At 40.2% G+C, this 13,980-nt stretch overlaps 2 pseudogenes across 2 annotated transcripts in view; both read left to right on the forward strand.

Annotated features, from left to right (window-relative positions):
* LOC147579277 (cationic amino acid transporter 3 pseudogene) overlaps positions 1 to 13,980 on the forward strand; it is a 489,600-nt pseudogene that overhangs the window by 399,295 nt on the left and 76,325 nt on the right. The gene's annotated exons all lie outside the window — the stretch shown is intronic.
* Positions 7,671 to 10,094, forward strand: LOC147579280 (cationic amino acid transporter 3 pseudogene; annotated as a pseudogene).

Below are 13,980 nucleotides of genomic sequence, written 5' to 3' on the forward strand. Positions count from 1 at the left end.
CACAGTGACTCAGATCTTCCATGAAGGATCTGGCTTCCTGCTTTCTCTTTGTCCTTATCCCTGACTGCTTTCCTCTCACTCACTCTGTCCTGGCACCACAGGGCTTGTTATTCCTCAAAAGTAGCCAAGTACCACTTCACACCCATTAGGATGGCTGCTATTAAAAACAAAACAAGACAAAAACAGAGGCTCACAGTTTTGGTGAATATGTAGAGAAAGTGGGACACTTATACATTGCCTGTGGGAATGTAAAATGGTGTAGCTGCTGTGGAAAACAATATGATGATTTCTCAATTATGTATACAGTTACCGTATGATCCAGCAACCCAAATTCTTGGCATATATTCCAAGGAATTAAAAGCAGGGACTCAAAAAGACATTGTTACTCACAACAGCTAAAAGGTGAAAGAGCCCACATGCCCATCAGTGGATGGATGAATAAATAAGATGTGGGATATACAGGCAATGGAACACAATTCAGCCTTAAAAAAGAAGGACATTCTGACATATGCTATAACATGGGCTATAACCTTGAAGACTTTATACTCAGTGAAATAGGCCAGTGACGAAAGGATAATATTGTATGATACCACTTTTACAAGGCACATAGTATAGTCAAATTTATAGAGACAGAATGTAGAATGCTGGGTGCCAGGGGCTGCAGGGAGGGAAGAACTGAGAGTTACTGCTTATGGGTGCAGAGTTTCAGCTGAGGAAGATGAACAAGTTCTGGAGATGGATGGTGGTGACAGTTACACAACAGTGTGAAGGTGAGGCTGTCTTGGGTCACCCATTTTAAAATAATAAAACCCACTAGAGAATATCCTAACCTTTTCTTGCTTTTCTTTCCTCTGCTGCATTGATTGAAAATCTTACACAATATATATTTATATTTATATTATTTGTTTATTTATTTATTTATTTTTAATATGAAATTTCTTGTCACATTGGTTTCCATACAACACCAGTGCTCATCCCAACAGGTGCCCTCCTCAATGCCCATCACCCACTTTCCCCTCCCTCCCACCCCCTATCAACCCTCAGTTTATTCTCAGTTTTTAAGAGTCTCTTATGGTTTGGCCTCCTCCCTCTCTATCTTTTTTTTTCCTCCCTCTCCCCTATGGTCTTCTGTTAAGTTTCTCAGGATCCACATAAGAGTGGAAACATATGGTATCCATCTTTCTCTGTATGACTTATTTATTGTTTGCTTCCTACTGAAGGAATGTAAGCAACTTGAGTGGAGGGATGTTTGTGTTTTTCTTTGCTTTATTTGCAGGGCTAAATAATTGGGGACCACTATATTTGAATAAATAAATGAAAGACTATGATTGGACACAGACTTCTAGATAAAGTACAAAGAGAGAGAGAAAATGGGAAGATTCCATTTTTCATTGGTTTTGTTAACCAATGGTTTTCATTGGTTTTGTTAACCAAGAGTCTTTTACCCTGGGATATGAGACTCAGCCCCAGTGTTCATGGTGGATTTTATTCTGTTTAGCTTTTCATATATATTCTGAACTGTTTCTGCTTTGGAAGTATTGGTTGTGCACATGCACCACACATTATTATTTAAAGCTCTTGCCCTGAACACAAAGCTTCTACTCTTGCATTCTTGACTGCCCTCTACCAGAGATGCAGGGCTGCTTGATTTAGGACTTTGTAACTCTGGGGAAGCTCAGCTATCCAAAAAGGCTTATACTGGTTTGTTTGGGAGCCACTGGTTCAGTTGGCTGGAGATTTTATTGTCTGGAAAACTTTTAAGGAGGCTGAGAGAATTTATATACTTTGGGATCAGGAAGGAGTTGTACTTGGATACAAAGGGATTGATATAAACTCTGGAGATGTTGCATTTAATGTCCATTTGTCTGAACTTTTTAGAGCTTGATTTAATTATTTAACAGCCTCAGTGCACTACTCTCAAGTCTTTTTCAAACTTCTAGCAAAGCAACTGGTATCCAAACTCTCTTTGAAGGTATTCAGGAGGAGCCACAAGGCCAACTTCCTGATTGGCAGAAGATTTAACACCCAACCCTGAGAACCAGTATAATTTGCTTACCTGGAAAAATTTTTTGAAAAGGAAACGTCCAGAGTGAGGGCAATACCCTTCTTAGAGACAGAGGAGTGAACACAATGACCCCCCAGGACAAAGGGGAGTGAGTGGTGCTGGTTGAGAAAGGAAGACACCCTTGCAACTTAAGTAGTGTACTGTTGGAATTGACATAAATTCTTCTTCTTAGTTATTTGGGATAGAACTTTTGTTTTGGAGTTTAGAAGGAGCTCAGAGACTGAGAGGAATATGGGCAGGAGTAAGGAAAGAAAGGGGAGCTGAGGGCATTATAGAATCCATAAAAGCTGACTTCCTTTTCCCTGGATCTTCTCTGCATTTCTTTCAGCATCTCCTTTTGCTAAGCACCTCCTTTGGGAGAGAATGCTTCCTAATTGAACTTAGATTCACAGACCTAGGTCCCTCATTGGGAAATTTCCTCAGGAAATTCTCTTGAAATAGATGATGGTGCATGTTCTAGTGTCCTGTCTACACCTTGGTTTGGACCTTTCTTTCTTTGAAAAAGAAAAGTCCTACTTCCTGGAATTTTAAGGTATAGTAGTAAATAAATACATCTATATATTCATTTCCTCTGTCCTAAATGTCTCTTATAGTCGTTTGGCACACTTATGAGCAGATATTTTTCCTGGGTAATGAGAGTTGGAGATGAGACTGTGGCATCCAGAAGGAGAAGGGATATGGATCCTGGCCCTGCCTCCTAGAAGCTTTTAGGAGAAGCTTTTAGCTTTTAGACTGTAAGGAATTTCAGTGACTCACACAAGGCACCATCAGACAGAAAGGGAAAATCAGTTTCAGCTGTGCATCAGGATGGGCTGTAAGTACTGGTGGGAAGAGGAGGAAAGTTGGAGATGGGCATCAGTCAAGATGGCTTAGGCAAGGCTTTGTAGATGCAGAGGAAGGCTGTAGAATAGTGTTGAGAAGAGCTGGAGGGTCAATATGGACAGAAAAGAGTGAAGATGGCCTCCATGGCAGGACAGGCAACTTTCCCAGTACCAAGTCTCATCCCACGAAGAGTAAGTCAGGATGTAAGGAGGTGATGAGCCTGAGGGTAGGGGGAGAATTACAGCAGGACTCTGACAATTGGGTCAGAGAGTCTGGACTGAATATAAACTGTTGGACTAATTGCGGATTATTGCACAGAGAAAGGGCATTTCTAAACATGGAGTTTGAGGGTAATGTTTCTCTGTGTTGTAATAAGTTGGGTTTGTTGTAGGCTCTCTCAGGATTCCCAATCCATGGGTTTGTTTTGTCTTCTATGAGTTCGGTTGTTTATTTGTTTGTCTGCCTGCATCTGTTGAAGTAAAATAGACATGATTATTTAATTCCCAGATGTTTTTTTTTTTTTTTCCTGTGGGGTGCTTCTCTGGATCATCATACTTTGTCTTTATCCCACTTTCCCTCATCTTCAGTAAAGGTGGGAAGAACACAAGGACGACCTTGCACAACAAAGTTGAGGGAAACAGAAATGATCAAAAGCATTAGCCATCTCTAAACCTGCCGTTCAGATGGTCCTCTGGGATTCCTGCTCAGGGCCCATGGATGGACTTCAGAAGAGTGTAGAATATTATTTTGAGGTGACCAACATCAGAGGGCTCTGTGATTCAACAAATGTGAAGAACCGCTGTCATGTCTTTGTGGGGAGGTGGTTGTCTGGATATGGTTCCTCAGAGGGACTAAAGAGGTACAAGCATCCTTAGTGCCCAGTAAGAAGCCTTCAGAGACAAGGAGCTGAAGGAGAAAGAGGAATTGGGAAAAGGGAAATGGGTTCAGAGCGAACTGGTGGGAGGGGTGTCCCATCTTCCCTTGTTTTCCACCCTTTTTCTAGCGGGTAGTCTTTCTCTGTATTCTCCATGTCCTGATGATTAAAGGATCCAGTTACCCTTCAATTAAAATATATTGACTGCCTGCCATTTATCATGCCCTAAACCCTGTACTCTCACATTTTCTCATGCAATTTCTTTGTTAAACCTGTAGTGCAGAGTGGAGTCAACAGCTCCCTCAGTCATGAACTATTAGCCCCATTGCTTCCTGTCAGACCCCTTTACAAAATGTGTTTTATTTTCCCCTTTCATTCCTATCTCTATTCTCATTTCCCCTCCTCACAGTGGGGGGTGGGGAGGGTACTTACTTTCCTGTATTTAATAAATGATCTTCCAGTCTATGCTCTACATGTGTATTTAGATACATCCATCCACTCAACAACTACAGTGCTGACTGTGTGCATTCTTAATTCCACTAAGATTGTGCTTCAGGATGGTGGACCCAGTTAATTTCCCAAGAGCAGTACATTACAGTTTGTATCTTTTCGTGGAATTATCATACTGATCCAATAAGGGAAGTAAAGTAAGGTTCCTTATGGATGAGGAAACTGAGGCTTAGAGATATTAAGCAAATTACCCTAGTTTATGTAGTCAAGCACAAGAGCCAGCGCTTATATCCAAAATCTCTCATATAATGTTCAACGCTTTTACCACTGTAGTATGCAGCACTGACTCTTCCAGAAATAAGATGAGGCATCTGCCTCATTATGTATTATTATTATTATTATTATTATTATTATTATTATTATTATATTTGAGCCTTGGATATTTGGATGCCTGGTCTAACTCAATAAGCCTAGGACCCCCAAGGGTTTAGCACCAGCATGTAAGAGGGTGTCTAATTAGAGTTCTTAGAGTTTCAAAGTGAATTATGGAATAAAACTGTTTTTATTGTTTCATGAGGACTAGCTAACAGGCTTGAGTTTTAGTGGGTGATTTTGAGGCTAGACATTTATAAAGACTAATTTTCAAAGTTTGGGGACTGTGGATCAGATTTAAATATTAAGTATTAGGTAGAATATATTAAGTACATATTATATGCTATTTACTGAGCAAAGTACTTTACAGGCATCATTTCACTAAATCCTGACAACAACTCTATGAGGTATTTACTTTTACTCCCATTTGACTGTTGTGAAAACTAACACACTGAGAGGTGAGCTAATTTGTCCACAGTCACCCAACTATGAGGTTGAGTTTTGACTTGAACCTGAACCATCTACCTGCAGAGCCTTACTCTTGACTACTAAACTGTGCTGCCTTCCTGTGAAGGAAGCTTTACAATATCTTTGCTTTGAAATTGATGATAATTTCTTGTCATTTGGGGTGGTTTAGAGCAGTCATGGGAAGTACATTGCTAGTTGGAAAAGAATTCCAGAAGGAGAGGTTATGAAGTTTGAAAGTGTCCCCCAGTTGTCTTCATTATGCCTCCCTGTGTCCCATGAAGTGAGACCTCTGCCTTAGGACATCCTACCTAGATTTTAAGGCCTGAGTATGATGCCTTCAAAAAAGTGGGGATTCTCTAACTGTGCATGGGTGGTTCATTGCATATAACCCAAGGCAACCTGATAGTTTCAAGACAAGTGTCCTCAAAAGGAAAGAATTCTTTATCACCCTGTGTGAATCATACTTGCCAGGAATTATCTGTGGTCAAAGTTTTATCACAGTTGGTTTTTCTTCCACACTTTACATTTTGCTTGCCTTCTACAGGGAAGATGATACCATTTATATATTTACATTAGCTGGGTTTATAAAGATTGCTTGGCTACAAAATATATACTCAAAATCAAGTAGATAAGAATATTTGATTATGTGCTCTTTCAGATTTCTCTTCTCTGTTTATACATTTGTTCAACAAATATTTTTTGTGCACCTAACTCACAGTCTAATGGAGGAGACTGGCAGCTGACCTAAAATGTTGATATATTAGAATAAATGGCACATGGGGTAAGCCGGGTGCTAGGAGACTCGTAAGGGTAAGGGTAAGGGCAGCATAAGTGTCAAGGGAGACTTCCTAGGGAAGCAACTTCTCAGCTGAGAACTGAAAGAGAAGTGGGGGTTAGCTATAGGAAGAAAACAAGGGGGCATTAGAGGCAAGGGAATGGGGTCAGTGTAGAATTTCATGGCTGAATGCAGGAACTGGGCAGGAGATGAGGTTGGAGGAATCAGTATCAGGTAAGACTATGAAGGAAGGGCATTGGTGAACCACAGGAGGTTTGGAAGCCTGTGGGTGGGTGGAGACACATCAATCACATTCATAGTGCAAAAAGTTCCATGGCTTAATTGACCTTCCTTATTGGTCAGATGTGTTTGTTGGTACATCATAACATTGGAACTGGTAAATGGCAAATAAGGAATCTAGATGGATTTGTAGATGGAAGTCCAACCAATACCAAGCGTACCTTCTGATAATGTATAAAAAATATTTTTCAATTTTGACTTGATTATTCTGTCTTTACAAACCTCTGACAACATTTGCTAAAAATTCTCTCAAAATCAAAGCCTGAGTAGAGAGGAAAGTGAGGGCTGCATGACTTTGTGTTCTCTGTTTTCCACTACTTTTCTGGGGCATTGCTGTGAATTGTTCATCCAAAACTTATTCTCCTTGAGGAGGGGCCATTTGAATAGCAGCAGGGGAGGAGGTGAAAAGAAGAACCACATGTGGTGTACATTAATTAAGAAAATATATTTAGTATAGTCAGACAATGGTTTGTGGGAGTTAAAAATAACTCCTTGTGAAAAATTACTAAGGAGTTACAATTAGTGTTTGAACACAAGTTCACAGAGCAGGGCAGATTCCAAGGCTGCTGAAAACTGACATCACAGATGGTGCAGGGTGTTTATAGAGCACAGTGAGGCCACTGAGGAGACCATCTGCAGAAATGAGCTCACCTTCTCTCCTAGAAGCCAGAGAGGGAGGAGACAGAGGGAATTGTTTTGGTTGTGAGCTATGAGCTAGGTGACTTATTTCTTTTCTCTCTACCCCTCATACTCTCTTAACTGTGGACATAAAACATGTGGTGAATTTTTGTTTGGTTGTTTTGGGTGAGGTTTATTGAATGTCAGGATTCACAAAATGGCCTTTCTGTCTCTTCTCCCTTTAATGGACCCTTGGTTGGCTGCTTCATCCATTTCGCCAGTGTTTTATCACCAGACAGCATGTTTCTCTCTTTCATACTGGTGTTTATGAAGGCCCTGCCCCTTTCTCCCCCTTCATGTCTTCTCACAGCACCCCATGTGGGCCTAAGTGGGTAAAGAAAAGGGTTGGAGTGTATATCCTTTGCCATCAGTACAGCTAAATGAATGATACAGAATGAGGAGAAAGGGGGCCATAGTGACGTCTGACATTGGCTAGCTGATTTGGGGGCTAAGGGTTTTAAGATTGGGGGACCAATATTTGTATTTTAAATTCAGATGGTATTTAAAATATGGTTCTATAACTGCAATGAGGCCCTCTCATCTGTGAATTAATGTGTCATAACTCATGTTCAAGTACCACACAAACATCCATGGTGTGAATGATTACACAATAAATTCAAACCCTGTTGTGTCTTACAGCTTAATTAGTACATGAAGCTACATGAGTTAGTTGAACCCATGTGAGATTATGTCATATGGTGTGTAAAAATGGAAATGTTGGGAAGTATTTTGCAGTTTTTCAGGGGAGAAAGCAGGGTTGACTTTTCTATGATGTCTTTAGTGTCAGTTTCTATATTTGTGCTCAACAAGTGATGTTGGACTTCTGAGCTTTTGTTGCCTGGTTGAACACAATTGTTCAGTATGAATTTATTGTTTATTTAGGCATTTTGGAGGGATGACAGACACCAGAAGAAATACAAAACAGGATCTTTGAGGCCTGACCAATGGACTGTGGCAGCCCCAACTCGACTTAGCTTAATTCAGCCTCACCAAACATGATCCCAGACTGATCCCAGACTACATGGGCTTGATACAGCTGTCTGATCCTAGAATCTTCTTCAATTCCAGCTAGAATGCTGTATCAGATACTTCGCAGATTTTTTCAAAAGCTTGTATGCAAAAATACGCCAACAGAGCATGGGATTCAAGTTAAAATCCACCTGAGCACTCTGGATTTAGTTGCCCTCGGTGTGGGCCGCACAGTGGGTATAGGTGTGTATGTCCTGGCTGGTGAGGTGGCTAGCAGTCAAGCAGGGCCATCCATTGTGATCTGCTTTTTGGTGGCTGGCCTATCTTCTGTGTTGGCTGGGCTGTGCTATGCAGAGATTAGTGCCCGTACCCAGGTTCCCCATTCTGGCTCTGCATATCTCTACAGCTTTGTCACTATAGGTGAACTCTGGGCTTTCCTCAGTGGCTGGAACCTCATCCTCTCCTTTGTTGCTGATACAGCCATTGTGGCCTGTGCCTGGACCTTAGTTTTTGCCAACCTGATTGGGAACCAGATCGCTCAGACTCTTAATGAGAACATCTCACCTCATGTTCCCCAAGTACTTGCAGAATATCTAGGCTTCATTGTTGGGGGCCTAATGTTGTTACTCATCGAATTGCAGACTGCCATTTCATACATTTTTCCTGGTTGCCAAAGTGATTACATTGGTGAAACTTTTGGTTCTTGGTTTTGTCATCATCTCTGGCTTCATTAAGGGAGACCTGCAAAACTTGAAACTCACAGAAGACGACTATGTAAAAGCTGGACTCAATGACACCTCAAGCTTGGGCCCTCTGGGCTCTGGAGGATTTGTGCCATTTGGCTTTGAGGGGATTCTCCGTGGAACAGCTACCTGTTTCTATGCATTTATAGGTTTCAGCATCGTTCTTACAACAGTCAAGAAAGAGCAGAATTCCCAGTGTTCTATCCCCATGGGCATTATGATTTCACTGTTCATCTGCTTTGTGCTGTATTTTGGTGTCTCCTCAGCACTTACGCTTATGGTGCCTTACTATCAGCTTCAACGTGGGAGCACCTTGCCTGAGGCATTTTTCCTTATTGGCTGGGTACCTGCGTACTATGTTGTAGCTTTTGGATTTTTCTGTAGTCTTTCTGCCAGCCTTTTGAGCTTTATGTTCCCCATTCGTCGGTTGATACACATGATGGCAAAAGATGGCCTCCTGTTCCCTGTCCTTGCTAGAGTGTGTACTGGCTCATACTCCCGCATCATGGCTTCTATGATATTTAGTATTATTGCAGCAAACATGGCATTCTTCTTGGAACTCACTGATCTTGTGGACCTCAGGTCACTTGAGTCTCTGCTAGCTTATTCCCTGGTTGCTCTTTGTGTTCTCATCCTTCGATATCAGCAGAGTGGAGGAAATGAACCAATGGTTCAGGAGGAGAATGGACCGGCAGCAGAGAGGCTAACTCTACAAGGACTACTTTTTCCAGGCAGCCCCACCCCCACTCCACTCTCTGGCCGGGTTGTCTGTGTTTGCTCCGCACTGCTTGCTCTGCTGCTAATTCTTCTTGGCTTGGTGCTGGCCCAGTGGCCAATTCTGCTTTCTGGAGACCCAGTGTGGATTTCAGTGGTTGTGCTGCTCCTGGCGCTCATCACTGGGCTTACTGGGGTCGTCTGGAGACAGCCTCAGAGCTCCAGTTCCCTTCACTTTAAGGTCCCTGCTCTGCCTCTTCTCCCACTACTGAGCATCTTCATGAATGTTTACCTTATGATGCAGATGACAGCTGCCACCTAGGCCCGATTTGGTGTCTGGACGCTGATTGGGTTTGCTATCTACTTCAGCTATGGGATCCAGCACAGCCTGGTCTATTAACCCCACCTAAGTTAAGGCCAAAACTGTAGACCTTGAACTCAGCAGTGCCAGTACATATTCTGCTTGATAAAATAACACCTGAATGCAGTCTGGTCCCTTTGCATAATAGTGGAGTGTATTTTTGAGCACATAGAAAGTTAGGTCTCCCATGGGATGCTGATGTGGGGGAACACTAATAGAGCTCTGTATTTATTGTGGAATGAAGGATGTGGCTTTGCTCTTTCTTCTTTATTATTTCTTACTTGTATATTTGTTAATTATGTCTATAGTTTACTGGCTTTTAAAAAAATATTAAAAAAACTAGGGGTGCCTGGGTCGCTCAGTCAGTTAAGCATCCAACTTTGATTCAGGTCATAATCTCACAGTCCGTGAGTTTGAGCCCCACGTCAGGTCTGTGCTGACAGCTCACAGCCTGGAGCCTGCTTCAGATTCTGTGTCTCCCTCTCTCTCTGAACATACCTTACTTGTGCATGCTCTCTCTCTCTCTCTCTCAAAAATAAATAAATATTAAAAATTTTAAAATTATTTTCATTTTATTTGGTTAAATATTCAGTAGCTGGGGGAGGGGCACCTGGTTGGCTTAGTCAGTAGAGCATGCAACTTTTGATCTCACAGTGGTGAGATTGAGCTCCTCATTGGGTATAAGGATTACTTTAAAATACATCCAGTAGCATAATTACTGGATTGTATGGTATGTATTTTAATTTTCTGAGGAAGCTCCATACTGCTTTCCATGGTAGCTGTACCAATTTACATTCCCACCAACAATGTGTGAGGGCTCCTTTTTCTCAATTTCCTCAACAACACTAGTTATTTTGTATTTTTTATTTTATCCATTCTTACAGGTGTAAAGATATATCTCACAGTGATTTTAATTTACATTTTCCTGATGATTAGTGATGCTAGTACCTTTTCTTATGTCTTTGGCCATCTATTTCTTCTTTGGGAAAATTCAATTCATGTCCTATGCTGAATTGTTTTTTTAATTTGGATTTCTTACTTGGATTATTTGTTTTTTTTGGTGTTGAGTTATATAAGATATTTATGTGTTTTATGTTAAACTTTTTTGTATATATCATTTGGAAATATCTTCTCCCATTCAGTAGGTTGCCTTTTGTTTTGTTTATGGTTTCCATTTCTGTTGCAAAAGCTTTTTAGTTACATGAATTTGAAAAGATATATGCAACCCTATGTTTATTGCAGCATTATATACCAAAACCAGGAAATGAATGCAACCAAAGTATACAAGTGTCTATTGATATATGAATGGATCAAGAAGGTGTGAGATACACACACACACACACACACACACACACACACACACACACACACAATGGAATATTACTCACCCAATACACACAGTGGAATATTACTTGGCCACTAAAAGGAATGGAATCTTGCCATTTTTAATAACATGGATGAACCTACAAAGTATAATGCTAAATAAAATAAGTCAGTCAGAGAAACAAATACCATATGTTTTCACCCTATGTGGAATTTAAGAAATAAAACAATCTTTAAGGAAAACAACACATAAAAAAATTTAAAAAAATCCACTCCAGACTCCTAAATACAGGAAAAAAAATACTGGTGGTTGCCAAAGGGGAGGTAAGCAGGGGAATAGGTGAAATAGATAAAAGGAATTAAAAGCACACTTGTCTTTTTTTTAAATTTTTTAATGTTTTTATTTATTTTTGCGACAGAGAGAGACAAAGGATGAGCAGGTGAGGGGCAGAGAGAGAGGGAGACAAAGAATTGGAAGCAGGCTCCAGGATCTGAGCTGTCAGCACAGAGCCCGATGCGGGGCTCGAACCCACAGACTGTGAGATCATGACCTGAGCCGAAGTCAGATGCTTAACCGACTGAGCCACCCAGGCTTCCCAAGAGCACACTTGTCTTAATTACACTGAGAAATGTGTGGAATTGTTGAATCATTATATAGTAGACATGGAGCATATAATAATCCTGTATATTAGAAATAAAATACCTAGAAAAAACTGAAATAAAAAAGATGAAAATGGCCTCTGACATTAATGAGGCTATATTTTATTTCGTTTTTTTAAATTATTATTATTTTTTTTAATTTACATCCCAGTTAGTTAGCATATACTGCAACAATAATTTCAGGAGTAGATTCCATAGTGCCCCTTACCCATGTAGCCCATCCCACCTCCCACAAACCCTCCAGTAACCCTCTGATTGTTCTCCATTTTTATGAGTCTCTTATGTTTTGTCCCCCTCCATGTTTTTATATTATTTTTGTTTCCCTTCCCTTATATTCATCTGTTTTGTCTCTTAAAGTCGTCATATGAGAAGTCATATAATATTTGTCTTTCTCCGACTAATTTAACTTAGCATAATACCCTCCAGTTCCATCCACTTAACTGCAAATGGCAAGATTTCATTCTTTTTGATTGCCGAGTAATAATCCATTGTATATATACACCACATCTTCTTTATCCACTCATCCATCGATGGACATTTGGGCTCCTTCCATACTTTGGCTATTGTTGATAGTGCTGCTATAAACATTGGGGTGCATGTGTTCCTTTGAAATAGCACACCTGGATCCCGTGGATAAATAACTAGTAGTGCAATTGCTGGGTCCTAGGGTAGTTCTATTTTTAGTTTTTTTGAAGAACCTCCATACTGTTTTCCTGAGTGGCTTCATCAGCTTGTATTGCCACCAACAATGCAAAAGAGATCCTCTTTCTCCACATCCTCACCAACATCCGTCATCGCCTGAGTTGTTAATGTTAGCCATTCTGACAGGTGTCAGGTGGTATCTCATTGTGGTTTTGATTTGCATTTCCTGATGATGAGTGAAGTTGAGCATTTTTTCATGTCGGTTGGCCATCTGAATGTCTTCTTTGGAGAAGTGTCTATTCATGTCTTTTGCCCATTTCTTCACTGGATTATTTGTTTTTTGGGTGTTGAGTTGGATAAATTCTTTATAGATTTTGGATACTAACCTTTTATCTCATATGTGATTCACAAATCTTCTCCCATTCCGTTGGTTGCCTTTTAGTTTTGCTGATTGTTTCTTTCACTGTGCAGAAACTTTTTATTTTGATGAGGTCCTAGTTGTTCATTTTTGCTTTTGTTTCACTTGCCTTTGGAGATGTGTTGAGTAAGAAGTTGCTGCGGCCAAGATTAAAGAGGTTTTTGCCTTCTTTCTCCTCGAGGATTTTGATGGCTTCCTGTCTTACATTGAGGTCTTTCATCCATTTTGAGTTTATCATTGTGTATGGTGTAAGAAAGTGGTCCAGGTTCATTCTTTTTCAAGTCTTTGTCCAGTTTTCCCAGCACCACTTGCTAAGGAGACTATTTTTATTCCATAGGATATTCTTTCCTGCTTTGCAAGGATTAGTTGGCCATACATTTGTGGGTCCATTTCTGGGTTCTCTATTCTGTTCCATTGATCTGAGTGTGTTCTTGTGCCAGTACCATACTGTCTTGATGATTACAGCTTTGTAGTATAGCTTGAAGTCTGGGATTGTGATGCCTCCTGCTTTGGTTTTCTTTTTCAAGATTGCTTTGGCTAGTCAGGGTCTTTTCTTGTTCCATACAAATTTTAGGATTATTTGTTCTAGCTCTGTGAAGAATTCTGGTGTTATTTTGATAGGGATTGAATTGAATATGTAGATTGCTTTGGGTAGTATTGACATTTTAACAATATTTGTTCTTCCTATTCAGGAGCTTGGAGTCTTTTTCTATTTTTTTGTGTCTTCTTCCATTTCTTTCATAAGCTTTCTATAGTTTTCAGCATATAGATTTTTCACCTCTTTGGTTAGATATATTCCTAACTATTTTATGGGTTTTGGTGCAATTGTAAATGGGATCAATTCCTTGATTTCTTTTTCTGTTGCTTCATTGTTGGTGTATAGGAACGCAACCGATTTCTGTGCATTGATTTTATATCCTGCAACTTTGCTGAATTCATGCATCAGTTTTAACACTTTTTTGGTGGAATTTTTTGGGTTTCCCATATAGAGTATCATGTTATCTGTGAAGAGTGAAAGTTTGAACTCCTGGCCAATTTGGATGTCTTTTATTTCTTTGTGTTGTCTGATTGGAGAGGCTAAGACTTACAATACTATGTTGAATGACAGTGGTGAGAGTGGTGACAGGTCCCTGTCTTGTTCCTGACCTTAGGAGGAAACCTCTCAGTTTTTCCCCATTGAGTATGATATTAGCATTGGGTCGTTCATATATGGCTTTTATGATCTCGAGGTATGATCCTTCTATTCCTACTTTCTTGAAGGTTTTTATCAAGAAAAATGCTGTATTTTGTCAAATGCTTTCTCTGCATCTATTGAGAGGATCATATGGTTCTTTTCCTTTCTTTTT

The sequence above is a fragment of the Puma concolor genome, chromosome B4 (assembly GCF_028749965.1).
Source record: "Puma concolor isolate L17-30 chromosome B4, mPumCon1.1.hap2, whole genome shotgun sequence".
NCBI lineage: Eukaryota > Metazoa > Chordata > Mammalia > Carnivora > Felidae > Puma > Puma concolor.